The following is a 15,330-nucleotide window of genomic DNA, read 5'->3' on the forward strand; positions in this document are numbered from 1 at the left end:
TGCTGGAGGCATCCTTGGCTTTGCAGGGCAGAGGTGAAATGCCCGGCCTCCTGGGCGACATCGGAGATCCCCAGGGTCCTCCAGATGGGATGGGCAGGATGCTGGCCCCAGAGACCACTTGCAGTGGTCTGAAGGACATTTTGCTTAAATTTTTTGCTTGTGATGCAAAATAAACTACGGAGCTTTAAAAAAAAATCAATCTAGTAATAAAGAGCAGGAAAAGGCGGGTTATTTGAATGAGAGGAATAGTTTATTGACCATTTAAACAATGTTTGTGTTTTTTCAGGCTGCTACCCCCAAGGTAGAAAGGAGAGTGGTTTCCAGAGTGTTTTGTTTGATTGTCTGTAGTTGTAGAGCTCCATGAAATTTATATTTGAGATGAAAGAATTTAAGAATCATAGTTAGAGGATCTGGTGGTCAAAGGAGTGAGAGGAATTGAATCAATTTATCTGTTACTATAGATGTGTATTTTTTTTCTTAAGAAGCTTCCCATGAATGAATATGAGGAAGTAAAACATTTGTGTATTATTCACATTTTGTTACAGGTGAAAGAGCCTGATTGTGGTCTCACTTTACCATCTTTGGGCAGGAAATGTGAGAAATCTAGAGATTCTAGCCTTATTCTAATGCAAACAGTTTTTCTGAAAACCCAGTTATTAGTCAAACCATGCTCCAAAGTTTATTTTTGAGGAAAAAAAAAGATGTTTTAAAGTGCGCAAGAAGGAAGGAGACAAGAAAAATTTTCTTAACCATGAAAGAAGTGTATTTATGATTTGGGAAAGGTTAAAAAAAAAAAAGTCTAGCCAAAAAGTCAGCAGGAGTGGGGTTGCCATGGCAGCCTCCTCTATCCCTTAACTGGGATTGGGGATTTAAGAGAAAATTGAGCCTGTTTTCTCTGAGACAGTCTCAGGAGGTATGTTAAGAGGATGTGAAGTTATTTAGATTATCCAAACAGGTTCTGACAAGTAAGTGAAAATAACTAATTAAAATACTGTTGCCATTCTACAATGGATCAAAAGGCTTGTTGAGTCATGATGGACTTACAGAAGAGGTGAATTTGCTACGGCTCATTGGTATAAATTACTTCTGAGAAGGCTGTTTAAGACTAAGTGTGAGCCCTGGCCCCAGCCTCTTTGAAACAAACTGTGAATGCCCATTTCGACCTAGTGTTTTCAGGTGGGTTCCTACAGCATTTTCCTGTGTCAGTGAGTTTAACCCTTGTATCAGTGGCTTATCCAACTGGTTCAGGGAATATCATATCATGACAGCAGAGGTCTGCAAGATTTCCTCTCTAAATAAATAGTAGTTAATTTAAAAGGATTGTTGTTGTTGTTCAGTTGCTAAGTCGTGTCGGACTCTTTGTGACCCCATGGGCTGTAGCCCGCCAGGCTCCCCTGTCCATGGGCTTCTCCAGGCAAGAATACTGGAGTGAGTTGCCATTTCCTCCTCCAGGGGATGTTCCCGACCCAGGAATCGAACCCATGTATCCTGCATTGGCAGGCGGGTTCTTTACCACTGAGCCACCAGGGAAGCCTAATTTACGGAAAAGTCCAAAATACTCAGGACTCATACCAGCTGTCTAGAGGGACGATCATGATTTTACCCCATATGTACCAGGTTTCTCAAGTCAGCACCACGGATATGTTGGATAGGATGATTCTTTGCTGTGGGGAAGAGTCCAGTGTTTAGCAGCGTCCCTGGTACCCAACCTCTACATGATGGTAGCAATTCTGTCCCCAGCTCAACAACTGAAAATGTCTCCAGACATTGCCAAATGTTCTGTGCGGGGCACAATCACCCCCCAATTGAGAACCATTAAGTAACCACTTTTGAGACCCACTGGGAGGACCATGACAGGGAGGCATGACCCCAAGGGAGGGTGTTTATCAAAAGAACAGGAACAGAACAAATATTTTGTCCTGCATTTTGGTCTTTGTTTTCTTTTTGTTTGAAGTCACATCCTGGGCTGGGTCAGGGAGCTGGGGTAAGCACTGTTCTGGGTATATATCCTTCTGCTCCCAGCCTCTCACCTCATGGGCCTTTGTGGGCCTTATTTTTAAAATTTATTCATTTTTAATTGAAGGGTAATTGCTTTACAATCTTGTGTTGGTTTCTGCTATACATCAATGTGAATCAGCCATAGGGGCTACAGTCCATGGGATTGTAGAGTCAGACATGACTGAGCAACTAACACACACACAAACTCCAGTACTTTGGCCACCTGATGCAAAGAGCTGACTCATTGGAAAAGACCCTAATGCTAGGAAAGACTGAAGGCAGGAGGAGAAGGGAGTGACAGAGGATGAGATGTTGGATGACATCACTGATTCAAATGACAGGAGTTTCAGCAAACTCCGGGAGATGGTGAAGGACAGGGAAGCCTGGCATGCTGCAGTTCATGGGGTCGCAGAGTAGGACACAACTTAGTGACTAAACAACAACAAAAATATGTATGTCTGATACAATTCCTGATCAAACTTCTCTAAAAGTGCATCCCAGGAATGCACTATTAAAAAAAAAAAAAGAACCTCATAGCACATTTTATAAGGCAAATAATTACCCAGAACTTATCAGGTCTGTAAATACAGGGGTTTTTTGATATGTGAGCTTTATGTAAATCTGGGCACACCTATCTGGTGTTTCTTCTGGAACCTGTAGTGCTTCCTCTTCTTTTGTTCTTTCCCCTCTGCACCAGCGAGTCTCAAACTTTATGGTTGTCTGAAAGTTGGGTCTCCTTTTGTCAATGAAATGAAATAGTCACAGCCTTTTTCCAATTCACAGATAACAAAAGAAGGCAATGGCTGGAATGTTTTCCATTTAAAAGTTTTCTTACACCTTTTGCATATGCTATTGTTGTTTGCTCTCAGAAATTAACAGATTACAAACATGAATGAAATTGTAACAAATACTGGGACAAAACTTCTGAAATAGCCAATTTTGCTTAGTTCTACTTCACTTTTTTTTGGTGGACTTATGTTCCAATTATAGCTTTAAATTTTATAAGTATACCTTTATTAAACAGCTTTGGTACACGAGTGATAATGTCACATTTTGTTGGCATTACTCTAAGAACATCATGAGATGCTCTAAACACCATAATACATTACAAGGTAGCTGCCACAGGCCACTCTGGTAGGGAACCTCCCTCGGGGTCCCCCCAGTTGGGGTAAGGGTGGAGCCTGACATTGGTTGAGCTTATCAGGAAACACCTCTGCTTGTTGGAGTCATTCTTGGTGATGGGGTTGGAATGGCCCATGGTGTTTTCTGTGTTTCAGTATAAAACAAAATCTTCATTTACCTCTACCTGGAGGTACCTATGTAACCAGCACCTTGTACTCTCTTGAAAGCATCTCCTTATTTGAAAATCCACCCCCTCATTCACTAGACCTAAGATCTGTGAATACAGAGAACGCTAGTATTAGGTCCGTTTTATCACCAGGATGTATTAACAGAACAGGGCCTACCAATGTTGTCTGCTCAGTAGATGATGAATAAACAAATGAATGTCAGTGATTCTCCTTAAAAGACCACCTGGGAGCTTGGTCTGCAAAAAACTCACATGTCTACAACCTGGGTCCTGTCCATGTAGTCTGTTCTGTGTATTTTTTTCAAAAGGAGAAATCCAGTCCCCATCCAAGCAGCCTTTACTGTTTGAAGGACTACCAGGAAGTCTTTCCTAAGGATTTAGGAAAAGTGGTTCTGGGGGTTGTAAAATTAAAGGGGAGACCTTTATAAATTTTTTTTCATGAAGCCCAGAAATTAGACTTCTGCTCTTATATTTGAAGCCCTACCTGCTAAAGCTGCCTTGTGGCTTTGGTAAGAGAAAGAGATTACTATCCCTCGGACTTGATCCAAAGGCAATGCATTCCTATTCTCTTTGTTTTCAAGAAAATTATCCAGTCAAATGAGCATGTAGATCACAAATGGAAAAAAAAAAAAAAGCCTTATATGCTCTATGTGTTGGAGCATGAAGTCTTAGAGAGTTAGAAATATCTACTGGGAAGTCAGAATGATGCTACTTAAAAGAGCCCACATTTCTTGAATCAGGTATCAGGCTGTGGGGTGTCCAGGTGAGGCAAATAACTTGAAATGTGCCTGGATATGTAGGATGTAAAGATGCAATGGTGGTAGGTAAAAGAGCCCAAGATATTCTTAATACTGAGATTCAAGGACTGTCCCCAGCTTTGTTTTCTTTTTTTTTTTTTTTAAACTTTTTATTTTATATTGGAGTATTCCCTGGTAGCTCAGACGGTAAAGCATCTGCCTACAATGCAGGAGACCCGGGTTCGATCCCTGGGTTGGGAAGATCTCCTGGAGAAGGAAATGGCAACCTACTCCAGTATTCTTGCCTGAAAAATCCCATGGACTGAGGATCCTGGTAGGCTACGGTCCATGGGGTCGCAAAGAGTCAGACATGACTGAGCGACTCCACTTATTGCTGGTTAACAATGTTGTGATAGTTTTAGGTGCACAGCAGAGAGACTCAGCCATACATACATGTGTATCCATTTTCCCTTCCCTTCCTGGCAACCACATAACATTGCCCTGCTCCCTTTTCTAAAGCAGAACCTCTGGTATGCGTCTATATGGGCAAGAATGAGTCTAACCACCGTCTTAAGCTGCCCAGGCTTAAGTTGTGACCTTGCAGGGAGGGGGCCCTAGTAAAAGAGGAGACAAACCCCACTGCTTTTCTTGTTCACCAAGTCCAGAATATCTTTGGCAAATACGTGTCTGTGTCCTTCTCAGCATTGCTGGTTCACACGGAGGTCATTTTTGGCCCATAAACATTAGATGAAGCAGAAATGCTTGCTTACACTTCAGACTGCTTTTATCTCTCCCTCCTGCTAGATAATAATTGTGTTGGTTTGTCTTGGGGCTCCGCAGCTGGCTCCTTGCATCCGTGCTTATATCCGTATACCTTGTCCAAATAAACACACTTGAAAAGGTAGAGAAGTGTGTTTTGAACAGTTTAAAACATCCTCTAACAGAGAGTTTTAGCCCAGCGTTCTGCTTTGTTTTGGCAACTTGTTTAGGATGCAAAGTGTATCTGGTTCTGGCAACAGATTAAAGGTGTCTGTTCTTATAAAACTAAGTTTAGGGCCAAAGAACTGGGCCTGGTCAAGGGGGTGGTGGTGGTGCAGATTTCCAGTCTTTCTTTGTGTTTTTTTAAAGAGTTTTAAAGCATAAGGAAAAAAATATGTGCCTGAGTGGGTTTTTTGTTTTTACTTTTAACCTCAGAACTGTAAAAACCTACTGTAAAACCTTATCTTGGCTTAGTCAGCCCTCTGCAGTTAAGCTCTTGTTCCCTTGCTCACCTTCATCTCTTCCCACATTCACTTCAGCTCACTAACTTGCTTTCTGTCCCTTAGGCACTCTCTCCTGCCATCTCAGAGTCTCTGCACTCACCGTTCCCTCTGCCTGGAACATTCTTCCCCAGGGTTATCTTGGATCCCCTGGCCCTGCATGGCACTTTCCCCGCCATGATCTGAAATTCTTCTTTGTGTACATGTCATTGTCTGTCACCCATGGCCAGATAGGTGTTGTCATGTTTCCAGAACCTAAAATAGGATCTGCAATTGGATCTACAAACAGAAACAGACGCACAGACACAGGAAACAAACTTATAGTTCCCGTAGGGGAAAGGGTAGGGGAGGGATACATGAAGAGCTTGGGATTAACAGATACACCCTACCTGATATAAAATAGATGAATACCAAGGTCCTACTGCATAGCACAGGGCACGCATGCTCAGTCAGTCATGTCCTACTTTTTGTGACCCCATAAGCTGTAGCCCACCAGGCTCTCTGTCCATGGGGTTCTCCAGGCAAGAATACCAGAGTGGGTTGCCATTTCCTCCTCCAGGGGATCTTCCTGACCAAGGGATCGAACCCGTGTCTCCTGTATTGGCAGGTACATTCTTTATCACTGAACCACCTGGGAAGCCCATAGCACAGGGAAATAGATTCAATATCTTGTAATAACCTATAATGGAAAAGAATCTGAAGAAGAATGGCACTAGTGGTAAAGAACCTGCCTGCCAGTGCAGGAGACATAAAAGACGTGGTTCAGTCTCTGGGTTGGGAAGATCCCCTGGAGGAGAGCATGGCATCCCACGCCAGTATTCTTGTCTGGAGAATCCCACGGACAGAGGAACCTGGTGGGCTACAGTCCATAGTGTCGCAGAGTTGGACCCAACTGAAGCGACTTTAGCATAGCAATCACTTGGCTGTGTACCAGATGTTAACACAACATTGTCAATCAACTGTACTTTGGTAAAGTAAAATGAAATGGTATCTCGTGGAAGGTATGTAGATGATAAATGGATGGTGGATGGCTAGATGAATGAATAAATGAAGAGCAAGGGAGGGAGGCATTGGGGACTATCTGCTTAGTAATCTCTCACTCCCTTTAAATCTAACCAAGTGTTCTTCTGTGGTACCCCCTGGCTCCCCAGCACAGTGGTCTTGCATGATTTTCTCCCCCACACTCTCCTGACCTGGCACATTACACCAACAGTGTCACCTGATGTAATCCCTTCTTTTGGAATTAGCCACCCTTCATGCACGCACACTTCTGCAGGGTAGGCATCGGGGCAGGAATATCTAACAAAGGGTGGTGTGGGCTGTAGTTGTTGAAAGTTCTTACTGCCTTGGCACTTTATAAACATTTCTCATTAAAGTCCTTTCATCAGTGTGCATTGCTGTGTATTAACTCTCACCTTTGTATTTCAAAAAAGGAAACCGAGGCTCAGAGCAGCCACCCAATGGCATTCAATGGTTACTGGCAGAGCCCAGGTTTGAATCCAGGATGTCCGTCTCCAAAACCCAGGTTCTGTGGCCTGTCTACTCCTCAGGTGTCTGGCGCCTAACTCACAGGCCCGCCATCAGCTTTTGCCAAATGAATGAAACCTAAGACCTCACCCCACCTTCTCCCTCTCTTCCTTATTCTTTGAGCTCATAAACATTACTTATAGCATACTATAAACATTATTTATAATATTACTTGCAATAGTATATAAACATTATAAAAACGAGTCTCTAAGCTCATCTCTAAGGACAACCAGCTTGTATATCTTAAGTCACTTTTTTTTTTTTTTTAACAAACAGGGCTTAATTGTTCTTTAAAATCTCATTTTTTTCATGTAAGCAAATCCATTAGTAAAAAGTTCAGCTATTGTTGAGTCACAATGAACTTTAACCAAGGTGGTTCCTGGGCAGCCCGAGGAATCACTTTTCCTGTCTTCAGCTTCCAGTGTTACTTTGATTTTCCTTAAAGCATAAAGCTTCTACTAAAAAAAAAAAAAAAAAAAATCACCACAGCAGCCATATGTAAACATTTTAAGTGAGAAAGACTAGGTAAAAGCCTCAAATTATAAAACGTGTCAGCCTTTCTTCCATATTTTCAGCATAACCAAGTAGTGGTGGTTTAGTTGCTAAGTTGTGCCTAATTCTTGTGACCTCATGGACTGTAGCCTTCCAGGCTCCTCTGTCCATGGAATTCTCCAGGCAAGAATACTGGAATGGGTTGCAGTTGCCTCTCCCAGGGATCTTCCCAACCCAGGGATTGAACCCAGGTCTCCTGCATTGCAGGCAGTCTCTTGCATTTCAGGTGGATTCTTTACCAACTGAGCCACCAGGGAAGCCTTAACCAAGTGGAGGGGAAGGCACTTGGAAGCACTTGGTTACATTAAAAATATGTAAAAATGGTTGCCGCCAGTCTTTTTGGTTGACTACAGGATGTTTCGTTGCTGGAGTTGAAAGCCAAGATCAGAAGCCTTTGCTGACACATAAATGTAATTCTCTAAGCCCCTCCTAAGATGAGAAAACTGCTGAGTTTTCATAGAGTTGATGTGGAAGTAGATTTCTGCACTCAGGCCCAGAGTGTCCACCTCTGTGGTGTGCCCGGTAATGTGAGCGTTCAGGTGGGGACCTGGCAGCCTGCGTTGGTGTGTTGGGTGCAGGTCCCTCATCGTCTGGCCTCTTCAGCTTTCTAGCACACGACAAGCCCTGATGACAGCTCTAACAGGGCAGAGCCTGCAGCCTTGTCAGGCTGGTCTGTCAAAGCTTTCCTTGGCACATAACCAAGTTTCACCCAGACTTGGGGCCAACCCAGCTGGTTCCCGTTTTCCTTGATGGGAGGATAATCAGGAAGATGGTGTCCATGTGCTATGTACTGATGTGATACATCAAAAGTCTGTCGAGCACTGGGGATGAGACCACCAGAGGTGCCCTGTTGTGTACCCCAACATGGTACCCAGCTTCTCCATTCATCATAGCCACTCCTGGCCCTTTAACCGTTCCTGAGCAAAACTGGAGTTGTGTTTGACTTTTTACCACAACTCTCAAGCCCCGTAATGGTCTTGGGTGTGCTCATAATAACTGTGTCTCATGGTTTGAATTTAACTGACTTTGCAATGAGAATATTGGAAAAGAATTTCTGACTGAGGTCACATATGCTACTTCCAGCCCAGAGCCACTTGGTAATTGGGGCCTTGCCTAATCTGAACTCACACTGACATGGGCTGCCTCTTAGTTGGCTGGTTCTTGGACCTGGCCTGGCGCCAGTCAGAAAGATTTCTTCTCTACCTGCTTTTCTGTATTAAAGGTAATTCCTGCTCAAGACTCCTAGAAATATCATAGCAGGAAAGTGCCATAGATTTGATCTGGTCTGATCTTCTTAATGTTACGGACATTGAGACCTAGAAAACACAAGAAGGCTGTGTGGCTCTGACAAAGAACCCATCCCAGGTATGCTGCTGCTAAATCGCTTCAGTCATGGCTGACTCTTTGCAACTGTATGGACCATAGCCCGCCAGGCTCATCTGTCCTTGGGATTCTCCAGGCAAGAAGACTGGAGTGGGTCGCCATGCTCTTCTCCAGGGGATCTTTCCCACTCAGGGATCAAACCTGCACCTCTTAGATCTCCTGCATTGGCAGGCAGGTTCTTTACCACTAGTGCCACCTGGGAAGCCCCATCCCAGGTATGGTGGCTGGTAATCCCAAACATTCCTTGGCTTGTGGACACATCACTCCAATCTTTGCCATCTTCCCATGGCCTTCCTCTTTGTGTCTCTGGGTCTGTTTCCCCTTCTCTTCTCTTTTAAGGACTTGTCATTGGGTTTAGGGCCCACCCCAACCCAGGATGACCTCATCTCAAGATCCTTACCTTAATTCTATTTGCAAAAAGCGCTATTCCAAGCACAAACATTCTGAAGACATGCTTTGCAGGGGTCTCAGTTTAGCTCACTCCAAGTCCTCTGTCTAAGCACCAGTGTTCTTCCTCCTCAGGTTTTCCCTCCTGCCTCATTCTTGTCATAATCAGCAGCCCTGCTCTTTGAGGGGAACCTTGGCAGCCCCAGGAATGGCATCTGTTCAGAGTTCTTTGCAAGTCTAAGATGAGTCGTAGAAATCACAGAACTGCAAGGCTTCTAGGAATTTTCTTGCCGATTTCAGCAAAATAAGAGGCTAATGAGAAAAGTGTTTGCATATCCGATATTTTAATTGAAAAGGAAGCAGAAGGGAAATGCTCTTTTGTAATTCCCAAAGGTTTTTAGTTCTGTTGGTGCCAGCTGAATGGTGGCCTTGCTCTGAGATTAACCAGCTCTTAGAGTTTCAAACTTTGACTGCATCCAGCGTGAGATCCAGATTACCAACACCATCTATTTGTATACTTTTTTGGGAGGAAGTTGTATTAATGTAAAACTAAAGGATTGTGGCTGGGTAGGCCATCTGTTTTTAATAGTTCGAGGAAACAGCACTTATTTGTGTTGCTCAAGGCATTTGGATACAAAAAGGTCTTAATTTCTAAAACTGAAAGAAGGCCAGTCCATTTGACTTTCAGAGACAGCACCTTTGGTCAAAAGTGACAGAAACTCACCTCAAACCAGTGGTATTAATGCCCTAAGGCTGTGGTCACAAAGTACTACAAAGCGGGAGGCTTTAAAACAGCAGATGTTTAGTCTCTCAGAGTTCTAGAGGCTAGAAGTCTGCAGTCAAGGTGTTGGCAGGGCCAGGCACTCTCTGAGACCTCTGAGAAGGGTCCTTTTGCCTGGTCCAGATTCTGGCAGCCCCGGGCACTCCTTGGCTTGGCTGTGGTTAGTAGTTTAGTCACTAAGTCGTGTCCAGCTCTTTCAATCCCACGGACTGTAGTCCACCAGGCTCCTCTGTACGTGGGATTTTCCAGGCAAGATTACTGGAGTGAAGTTGCCATTTCCTTCTCCAGGGGATCTTCCCAACCTAGGGATTGAACTTGTGTCTCCTGCTTTGCAGGCAGATTCTTTACCTCTGAGCCATCGGGAAGGGGCAGCATAATTGTAGTCTCTGCCTCCTTGTGACCTGGCATATTAAACGGGTGTGTTTCCCTTTCCTCCTCTCATGAGAACACCAGCCATCCAGGATTAAGAGCCAACCTAGCTCTGGTCTGACCTCATTTTAACTAATTACATCTGCAACAACCTCATTTCCGAACCGGAACACATTCAGAGATGTTGAGGATCAGAATTGTAACATATCTTCTTAGGGGACACAATTCAACCTCTAACAGCAGCTGAAGCAGGACCAGGTTCGTGGGGCTGGAGGGACCCAAGCGGGGCCTCGGATGCAGTCGGTGTCCTCCGGGCTGCCAGCTTGTCTCGGCAGGCGCGTTTGTGCTCACCAGCCTCCTCTCCCTGCGTGAACCGGGCACAGCTGCAGGGGCTCCGAGCATCTCAGCCTCAGTGGAAGAGGACTTTTCTCTCCCCTGCTCACATCAGGAAACCCTGGGGAAGGTGCTAGTGCCGTGGCACGGTCTCCTGTCCAGCCTGGATCGTTCGCCGTGGCCGGTGGCCGGTCGTGGAGACGATGGCAGTTCCTGTGACTGGACTCGGGGAGGGTGAGGCTCCCCAGAGTGGGGTGGCCTTGACACACTCACTAGGGGATCATGAGTGTGGAGTAGCCTCAGCCACGTGTTACTCTTAAATGACCCTGGTCTTGTCTTGCTATTGATGACATCTCACGCACGAGTTTGCTCTTTTACATCCACTGCGCGGTCATCTGGACTAACCCACTTTCAGGCCCTGGGCAATGTTCTCAGATGTGCTTGAGATTTTTCGTTTCTCTGAAAGGCCAGTGTGTTTGCATTCAGGCAAAAAGCACATGGAGACTCTTGATTGAATCTTCAGTCCCTAAGGACGTGTTGGTGGTAGCTATCAAGGACACGTGCTCGGTGCTTCTTATTTTAGCTTTCAAACTTATGCTTTTAAACTTCTAAACAGGGTCACACTAGTGTTGTTGTCGTTGTTCAGTCACTAAGTCTTGCCCAGCTCTTTGTGACCCCATGAACTGCAGCACGCCAGGCTCCTCTGTCCTCCACTGTCTCCCAGAATTTGCTCAAATTCACTAGTGTATAAATAAATTTAAACTCCACTAAATGGCCCAAGGGAAGCCTGTTTCCTGTACTTTGAATGCCTTTTTGTACATGTTTTTATGCACTCTCTGCTGAGAAGGTAGGATTCTAGTTCAACTATAAAAATAATTCAAGGGAATGACTGCATAAATTATCCAAACAGCTCATAATTCAGAATGTCTGTTTCATGCCTTAGTTACGTTTGCTTCTAACTAATATTGGAAAATAACTTTCTATTCTCCGAGTCTCTTGTGTAGCATCGAGCAAACCACTTGAGATAATTAATCTGTGGGTGCTCCAAGAAGACACCCATACAGCCTAGAGGCCAGGCACAGTACCGTCATTTGAGGGATAGCAGTGTTTGAAAGAGGGCTTCTCTGGTGGCCCAGACAGTAAAGAATCTGCCTGCAATGCAGGAGATTCAGTGTTAGAAAACTTTTCAGGCCTTGTGATGACATTTTCAAGAACCTCCCTGTCTTGGAAATTTGAAACATGACCTAAACTTGGCAGATCTCAGTAGCCAATTAGATTCTGACTAGACTGCCATGGTACGAATCCCCACCATCTCTTTGGTAAAGGATATATTTTTGGTAGCACTGAGTTCATCACCTTTCGTGAAAAAAATCATTTATGTCTGCACTGTCTGGACTAGACAGGAATGCTAAGAACCATTTAGCTGTTCTTTCATTTCTGGTTAATGAGGGACGCCCTTTGCTCTCACCAGTCACCAGAATTGGTGAAGGACTTTACAGTCACATGGACTCTAAGCCTACTAGTGCTGCAGGCTGAGTTGGAATTTTATTGGTGGTCATTACTTTAGGAAGAGGTGAACTAAAGCAAGTTGACCCGGTGAAATTGCTGTGATGTGGTATAAGCCAGCTCTGGATAAATTGAGTGTGAAATCATTACTGTCGGATGTTGCCTGCCAGTGGCTTTGTGTGTGTGTGTGTGTGTGTGTGTGTGTGAACATGTGTGTGAACGATAATTATTTTTGCTTGATTTAAGAGGTGGTAGAATCCTGGCTGTCACTGAAGTAAAGCTAGTTTCTTCCTGTTCTGAGCTATTCTGTCACGTGGTTGGGATGTTTGAAACACATTTTTCTAAGATCAGTGCTTTTCTGCAGTGAAGAACCAATATTCTTGTCTCTTCTCGTTCTAGTCCCTCCTTGATTTTTGTTCTCTAAATTTATCCCATCTTTCAGTTAAATGTATAAGAGGTAAGAAATGAAATTTCAGCTGATCATTATGTTGGATTGCCCAAAAAGTTCTTTTGGGGTTGTCCAAAAGATGCTGTGGAAAGGCCCAAGTGAACTTTTTGGCCAACCCAGTACATGGCCGTTACATAGAAAAGTAACTCAAGGTAAAGAAACATCTGGTTCTCTGGATTTGCTTTTGTGTGCTGGGGAAAAGGGCAGGTGAATGGAGTGCTCTAGGTGGATATGTTCTTGGCTACAATGTGAGTGATGGGAAAAGTCTTGAGTGTTGGTACATGTAAAAATGAAAAGGAGATTCTGCTTATCTTTCTAATCTCCATTTACAGGGCCATATTCAGTGACATCTTCTCTGACTCCTTGAATCATCATTAACCACTGTCCCCTCCCCTTGATCCCAGGGCACAGTCTTTGATTGAGTTAATGTTTCTTGAGCACTTACTATTTGCACAAACTGGGCATGCAGAAATGAACTAGGCTGCTGCCTAAAAGCTCTTGGCCTCATGCAGGCAGGCCCCTGGCCCTGGAAGACACAACCTGACGTCACTTTATACCAGGTGATCAGCATGTGTGCATTACATTGGGGCAGAACATATTTCCTTTCTCCAGAAACTAATTCGGGCCTGCTTTAGGCATAGGAGAAAACAGCATTTTGTTCTGGCTCCAGCATTTAATAGACTCATTATTTTTTGAATAAGTACCCCTGCAAGGTTTACAAACCGAATTCATCTTGTGCTCATCATGGCTGGCCTGCAGCGAGGAAGTGGGAGCAGCTTTCCTGCCCGAGTTGGACAGAAGGCCGTTGGTTTGCCTTGGATGGGGCACGCCTGGACCAGTCTGTCCAGGAGGATGCTGAGAGCGCATCTGTGCACCTAAGATAGCTTGTTGATAAGGAAGTGATGCCACCGTGTTCACCTTGGAGAGAGTGGCAGAGGGACAACTGTTTGGTCCCTTAGGAAAGGGAGGCCTTTAAACTTTATGATACTGGGGAATCTAGACAGTTGGTTTTTCTGTTGAGAGTTGGGAGTATTTTTGGCAGGTAACCTATTTGTTTTATACTGAAAGAAGTAGAATTCCTCTTTGCCAGGAAATGTACTAGGAGCAAAATTTCAGAAAACAGGACTCTTCTAGAAGGAGATGAAGGATTAAAAAAATTTTAAAAAGGAAAACATAGGATAGAATAAAATCCTAATGTAAGTTTGCTCTCAGAAATGTATTCTGTCCTTGCTCTAGAGCATTATCATTTTTTTCAGCACTGTACTTACTAACACATTTTGGGTCTACTAGTTTGATATATAATTCATTCTTTAAACAAGAATTTAGCATTTAATGCTTATACTTACTAGCTGAGTATATAATTATCATTATAATATGCAATGATAAGAGACACAGTCCCTGCCTTCGTAAAATCTAAAAGTGGAAGTTTGAAAACACATAAATATCTACAAACTTGAGGCACTACATGAATGGGATAAGTAAATGCTATTTATTTAAGTACAGATGAGGCCTGGGTACTACCCAGGTAAAAATGATAAAAAAAAGATCCCTAGAGAAGGCAGCTTTTGGCCTAGTGCTTGGAGCATTGTATTTTTTTTTAATATAAAGCAGACTATTTTTATGAAAAATACCTATCTGCTCAACACCTGTGAGACTCTGGAAATACAAAAATGAGTAAGACAGTGTTCTTTTTTCTGAGAAGTGAAAAGTAGTGGGAAAACTTGTTGAGGAAACAGCAGTTATTTATTGCTTTGGATAAATGGTGCCTACTTTATATCAACATTTAAGGAGTATATATTTGGGACAAGAGATAAACACAGGTCAAAGGGAATGAATGCCTAAATCTGGAGAGTTGGAAAAGACTCACTCTAGGCTGGCAGTTCTCAGTCTGGGCTGCAGTGGAGAATCACAAGGGGAGCTGGTTAAAACTGCTGGTGCCCTAGTCCTCTCACACCTATTCCACCTCTCTCTCTCGAGGGGCCCCTGTAATTTTTTAAAGCTGAACAGGTAGGTTGAGACCACATAGTGGAGGCTGTTGAATGCCAGGGGTAGGAATTCACCTTTCATTAGTTCAGTTCAGTCTCTCAGTCGTGTCCGACTCTTTGCAACCCCATGGACTGCTGAGCACGCCAGGCCTCCCTGTGTATCACCAACTCCTGGAGTTTACTCAAACTCATCTCCATTGAGTTGGTGATGCCATCCAAACATCTCATCCTCTGTCCCCTTCTCCCGCCTTCAATCTTTCCCAGTATTAGGGTCTTTTCCAACAAGTCAGCTCTTCGCATCAGGTGGCCAAAGTTTTGGAGTTTCAGCTTCAACATCAGTCCTTCCAATGAACACTCAGGACTGATCTCTTTTAGGATGGATCGGTTGGATCTCCTTTCATCAGTAGGTAATGGGATGACTTTAAGGACTTCTTGTCCGGGGAGGACTGTGATCCATGTGGTGTTCAATAAAAATGCACCTGGCATTTAGACATCCTTCACTCAGTAAAGGACCTCTGATCCAGCTGCTCCGTGGTGAGGAAGGAGAACTGACCAGCATTTTTCTGTAGTGTGGCCACATTGCCTTGGCAGCTGGGCTTTTCCTGTCTGTCTGTCTGTCTGTCTCTTGTCAAAGGAGCCAGCTGGCTGTGACTGAGTTCAGTGGGCTTTGCTAAGGAGCACTTGGATGACTCGACCTCAGAACTCAGGCTGGTCTGCTGCCCTGGGGAAAAGTACAGGCTTAACATGGACTCAGGT

The 15,330-nt window shown here is 44.0% G+C and overlaps 1 protein-coding gene and 1 non-coding gene across 23 annotated transcripts in view; both read left to right on the top strand.

Moving 5' to 3' along the window:
- ABLIM1 (actin binding LIM protein 1) overlaps positions 1-15,330 on the top strand; it is a 327,992-nt gene that overhangs the window by 235,807 nt on the left and 76,855 nt on the right. The gene's annotated exons all lie outside the window — the stretch shown is intronic.
- TRNAC-ACA lies at positions 4,234-4,305 on the top strand. The gene has a single exon. It is a non-coding gene; the product is annotated as a tRNA-Cys (tRNA).

The sequence above is a fragment of the Cervus canadensis genome, chromosome 8 (genome assembly GCF_019320065.1).
Source record: "Cervus canadensis isolate Bull #8, Minnesota chromosome 8, ASM1932006v1, whole genome shotgun sequence".
NCBI lineage: Eukaryota > Metazoa > Chordata > Mammalia > Artiodactyla > Cervidae > Cervus > Cervus canadensis.